This window comes from Cryptomeria japonica, chromosome 10 (genome assembly GCF_030272615.1).
Source record: "Cryptomeria japonica chromosome 10, Sugi_1.0, whole genome shotgun sequence".
NCBI classification, from domain to species: domain Eukaryota; kingdom Viridiplantae; phylum Streptophyta; class Pinopsida; order Cupressales; family Cupressaceae; genus Cryptomeria; species Cryptomeria japonica.
Window position 1 is genome coordinate 803422780 of NC_081414.1, and position 5845 is coordinate 803428624.

Sequence of the window (5845 nt, forward strand, 5' to 3'; positions counted from 1 at the left end):
GTAACCCTAGATTCCATCATTGGTAAACTTACTTCTTTTGAATTAAATGGTTATGATGGTAGTGTTCAGAAATCTGAATCAACATTTAGATCTTTTGTTTCTAACCCATCTATGAGAAAAAGTAGAGATGTCAATTATAGTTATGAATCAAGATCCTGCAGAGAAGCTAATGATGAAGACAATTTAGTTGAGCTTGAAGCTTTGTTCACCAAGTAGTTGCCCAGAGGAACCAACAAATATAGAAGTAAATTACCTTTGAAATGTTTTGCATGCAACAATATTGGACACATTGTTGCTAACTATCCAAATGGTGACAATGAGCACAAGAGAGACAAGTTCAAGGAGTACAAGGGCAAAAGCAAAAGAGATCATCTTATTGCAGTCCATTAAAGAAGAATCATCTTATCAGAAAGCTTTAGTTTCATGCATGGACAATGTTAGGATTCCCAAAGATACTGAGAGGGGGGGTGAATCAGTATCTGACCGGTGTAAGATTTTTCTTAACTTATAACATGAAAAGCATATTAAAACTATGTACCGGTAAACCAAAAATAATGTAGTAAATAAGAATAACAACCACAACATGAAAAGCACACCATAACACAATATTTTAACGAGGAAACCTGGTGTGGGAAAAACCTCGGTGGGATTTGTGACCCACAATATTCAATTACTGGCCAATAAGAGAATATTACTGCTTACAATAGGGGCCTGCACATGCAAGAAGGCCAAGTGCCTAGAGCTCACTGCTCAATTACAAAAGAAGTCACACTGACATATAAAAATGGATTATACTAATCCAATGTCTTGTACTACTTTAGATCAACATCTTCTATGCCAGATTCAGTACCGGTTTAAGCTCTACAATATACATAAACCCTTAACCTAATAATTCGCACATTAGGTATGCTATATTCCTTACATCTATCGCTTCCTAAATGATCTACAATGATCTCATACATATATGAGTCATATTACAATCTTCCATGTTGGCTTACAAAAGATTTTACAATTAATTACAAAATACATTTATACAAAATTGTTGTCAGCCAAGATGTCGGTAATCTTCCTTTTCGGTGTCGGTGATCTATATGCCAGTGTAGAGTCTGTCGGTGTCGGTGCCTATGTCTGCCTGTCAGTATCACATGATTGTAAGGTTGCCATCAATGATAATACCTTCAATCACCTACAATTTCTCATTGGAGTGTGCATTTGCCAACAATCTCCCCCTTTGGCATTGATGGCAACACTCGTGAGAAAAATCCAAAAAAAATATATCCAACAATGGTTTGCCAAAACTGTATGCTCCACCTGAGCTGATGATGTCATGTTCAGATCATTTTTCTCATCATACTAATCCCCCTTTGACATCAATGACAAAGGTTGTCATTCGCTGTCAGTGGAGTGTGGTTCCTGCCCAGATTTTTGTAACCGGTGGGTTACAATCTGGAATATATCTGCCAAAACCATATTTAAATTGTCGCTGAATCTTTTGCTTTGTTGTAATGCCTCTTGTTTTCTCTAAACTGTACCAATGACTATGTGCATTTTCTCTTCCGGTGTCTTAAGTTTGGGAACTAGAGCCTCAGAAATTTCTTTTCTCAAAGAAGTGAGGTAGTCTAGTTTTAGACCAAGTTTACATTTCAAGCTCTTTGCCTTATCCTTAACTTTCTCTTTGTCCTTCTCTAACTTCTCAATTTTCTCTTCTAGATCTGCAATTTTCTTTTCTATATCCAAAAACGAATCAGATGTGCCTATCAAATTGTCAGCAATATTGTTAATCTCATCTTGTGCTTTGCTGATTTCCTTGTCTAGGTCTTCTGTCAGAATATTTATTTTACAAGTATCTCTATACAGTTTCTTAAAATACAAAATTGTTTTTCCTACATCCGGTAATAGGGTGTCCATTTTCTCCTTGTTTTTCTTCACAATTTCCTCAAAGAATTTCTCTTTTTCTTTAATCATTTTCTCCTTAAATGTGTTCTCATTTATTTGATCAACTGTCAAAATGTTGTCAGTGATGAACTTAGGCAATGTGTCTAGTTGACCTAAAGAATCCTTATTATCCACAATTCATTTAGGTGCTATCAATTTAAGAATAGGGATTGTATCATCTATAGCCTTATAGGCTTGTGCATTGCTCTCTATGATCTTCTTTATTGAATCCAATAAGACCTCTGTTACATTTGTAGGTCAGAATTCTGCTATTGACGTACTAGATGTCTGTCCAACTATTTTCACAATATCCATGCTACTGGTTGTAGTAATTACCTTGCTTGATTCAACCTCTGGTAGGTCAGTCTGTGTTTGCATTTCTACTAGAAAAGGTTTAGGCCTTTCACTTTTAGCCGGTGGCACTATCTCTGTCTGAACTTGTGTCTCAACCTGTTTCTATTTTGGTTTCTCCTTCTGTGTCTCAGAGGGTTTCTCTGAGCTCTCAACAATCGGTTTCTCAATCTGTGTCTCTGTATGCACTTCCGGTTTCTCAGTTTGTACCTCTGCACTGTCCATTTCTAGTTCTCCTAATTGTTTTTCAGTTTTATCCAATTCTTCTAATGTTTTACCAGTGGTGTCCTCTGTCAGTTGCTCTGTTAGAGTAGGTTTTTATGTGCTCATTTTTACAATGTTATTAACCTCAACCTCAACATCTGCAGTCGGTGACTCAGTAGTCACTTCTTCCTTCTTATCCTCAGTGGTTTCTCTGTCAACCACAACATTTACTTCATGTGTATCTATATTTATTGTGTAAAAAATTTCAGAGTCAGGATTAGTATCCTTAAGTGGAGTCTCCATACTCTCAGTGGCCGATTAACTGTCTGTAGTATCTACCGATGGAGTATCCAAAGGAGGTGGGAGCACATTATCAGTTATTTTAAGGCTTGGAGGTCCACCTGCCTTACCTTTTCCCTTATCCCTGTCCTTTTGGTATACTCTGATAATCTTGGGTCTTAGTAACTCTTCCTGTTTCTCTTTTTCTACAAAGAATATGTCCCATGCATCTGTTGTTTCCTCAGAGACTTCATTCACTCTACCTGCCATCAGTGCTACATGCTGGTGAGCAGTTGAAAATACTATCCGGTTAGCTTCACTGATTAATTTGTCTATTTCATCAGGTGAGTTAACTGGATGCACTGCAAGTAATTTTTCAATTTTTATTTTCTTGTCCAGCTCAATAATGGCTACCCCTCTGGCTTCTAATCTTCTATACAAATCGTTTGGTTTTTCATCAACAATTTCCATCAAGAATTTTGTGTAGATGTCTAAGTGTAAAATTACACTGTTCTCTATGCTTTCTTTGTCATCAGCAGATAGTGTGTTGTACAGTTTGCTAATGTTTTTCAACTTTCCATCTTCGGTTATTTCACTTAAGAGTTTATCCAGTGGAGCAATATCTTGTTTTACCTTCTTCTTCTTCTTAGGAGTTAACTTCTTTATTGGAGGCCTTATTGCCTGTTGCTTTTGTCTTGTTTTTCTAGGAGTGGGTGAGGGTACCGGTGAGGGATTTCTTTTCCTTTCTACCCTTTTGAATACCATTGGCATATCACTCTCAGAGGAAGTTGCAACCGGTGAAAGATGAGCTTCCAGTTGAAGTCCTTCCAACTCACTTTCTTTTATACCAGTTTGTTTCAAAACATCTTCCTTAATTGCCTTTGCCTGTTGGGTTCCTTTCCTTATTGTTTCTTCAACCTTCTTAACCCTTTTTCTTGACAGAATTCCAATTTCAATTGTTTTTGCATTTCCAAAGACTTTCTCAGTGGGTTCCTTTGGTGCTTCAAGGAGGGATTTTGCATAAGTTTCTATGATATTATCATCTGTTTCATAGCCCATTTCAGTTACCCAAATAGTTCTAGGGACAACTACCTCCATCCAGATTTCATCTTTCTTGATTACAAAACATATTTCCTTCTGATATTTATTTACAATTGCCCGTGACAGTCTTATTCTTGTTTTCATTCGAGCCTTTAATGCTTCAAAATGTTCATTTATGTTTTTCTCTTTGTTTTCTCCCATGTTATTTAATAAATCCAATAGTTGCTTTCCTACTAGTATGTCAAAGCCAAAATCTCTTCTACCAATACCGGGTACTTGTTTAGTAATATACAGCATTAGGCAAACAAGCAAATTTCCAAATCTAAAGGTTCCTTTCTTATCTCCTTTAATCTTCTTTAGATTGTCTATCAATTCATCTTTAAGCCATTCGCACACATCTATTCTAGCATCATCATTTACCATGTCATATGCACTTTTAATACATAGGCTAGCTACTGAGTTCAACCTATTTGCATATGTAGCTTTGTAGCCTAAGATCATACTGATAAATCTAGTATTGATGTCCTTTACATCATTTACTCTTAGAGACCTTTTGTCGGATGTTGCACCGGTTAGATCTATCAATGTGTCATTTGAGACCCTTTTAGTTCTATCAGGTCGGCTACCGGTGGAAGGTAACCCTGTTACTGCTTTAACGGCTTCTTTTGTGATTTTATGAATTGAATCTAACCAGAAGAATTCACCATGGACTCTACTTAGGACTATTCTTATCACATCTTCAGGAAAATCAGGAATGTTAAGAATATCCAGAAAACCTAGGGTTTCTACTACCTTGTGTTCCGTCTTGACATTGCCATTTTCATCACAAATCACAGTACTATACATTTTCTTGATTTCATCATCTCCTAATTCGTCTATATGACAGTGTATGTATATTCTAGGATCTTCAGCATATACTACTCCTTTAGGTATTTGAGAGAATGCACCTATGTTATCATCTTTCTTAGCTATTTCGGGAACAAGCTTGAAAATGGGTCTAGGGTGCTTGAAAACCTCAATTATAGTAGGGTTTACTATAAATTTAGGAACAGAGGAGGATTCCATGTTTATAAATACCTCAATCTGCCTTAGGGATGATTGCTTGGATGAACTGCTTCTCTTCTTCGCTAAGAATGCCTTCACTCTGGAATTTTCACGCTCTCAAAGATTTGAATGCTCGATGAATGAAAAAGGAGCCAAAACACTTGCTTTATAATGTTATTTTCTCCAACTACCACATTTAATGATTGCCGGTTAAGTCACAACTTAACTCATCTTCTGGTAAAGAAGTAATTCAACTTCTCACCATCAATCGAGGGTATAATAGCATATTTTTTCAGTTTCGTGCTAAACCCCCAAAGGATTTTCTTCAGTTAGATGAAGAGTCTCCTGTCGGTGGAGTGATACTTTGTTCTACCGGTGGAGGAGTATTCCCATCAACATTTTGATCTGACTTTCTGGTCCATTGTTTTGAGAATTCTTGCTTTACCTCTTCAACCTTTTCTTTACCTTTCAAACTAGGACCTTTGTTATTTGTCGGTGAAGCCTTACTTCTACAAAATTTTGCAATATGTCCAATTCTGTTACAAGCATAAAAAGTCACATTGTTTTTCTGAATAGCTTTCCCATATCCTATGCCAGTATGTGTTCCACATTGATTAGATAGGTATCCAAATCTTCCACAAACATAACATCTTACATTCATTCTACAATTTTATGAAATATGACCAACTTTGTTGCATTTAGAACATTGACTGGTGGGTGTATTAGTGTTCTGATAATTTCTAGATCTACACTGATTTTCTCTATGACCATACTTGTTACAGTTAATGCATTTCCCATTGAATTTGTAAGCATTAGGTTGTCTTGCCGGTTTGCTATGATCATGATTGTTTGCAGTACCGGAGCTTTCACCAGTTTCAAAGCCAAGGCCATTTGTATCACCATTAGGTTTCTGATTCTTCAGCATGTCAACAAGTTCTTTTGAACTTTTCTTGAATTTCTCCTTGTGTTGATTTGCAGCAGTTAGTTCATT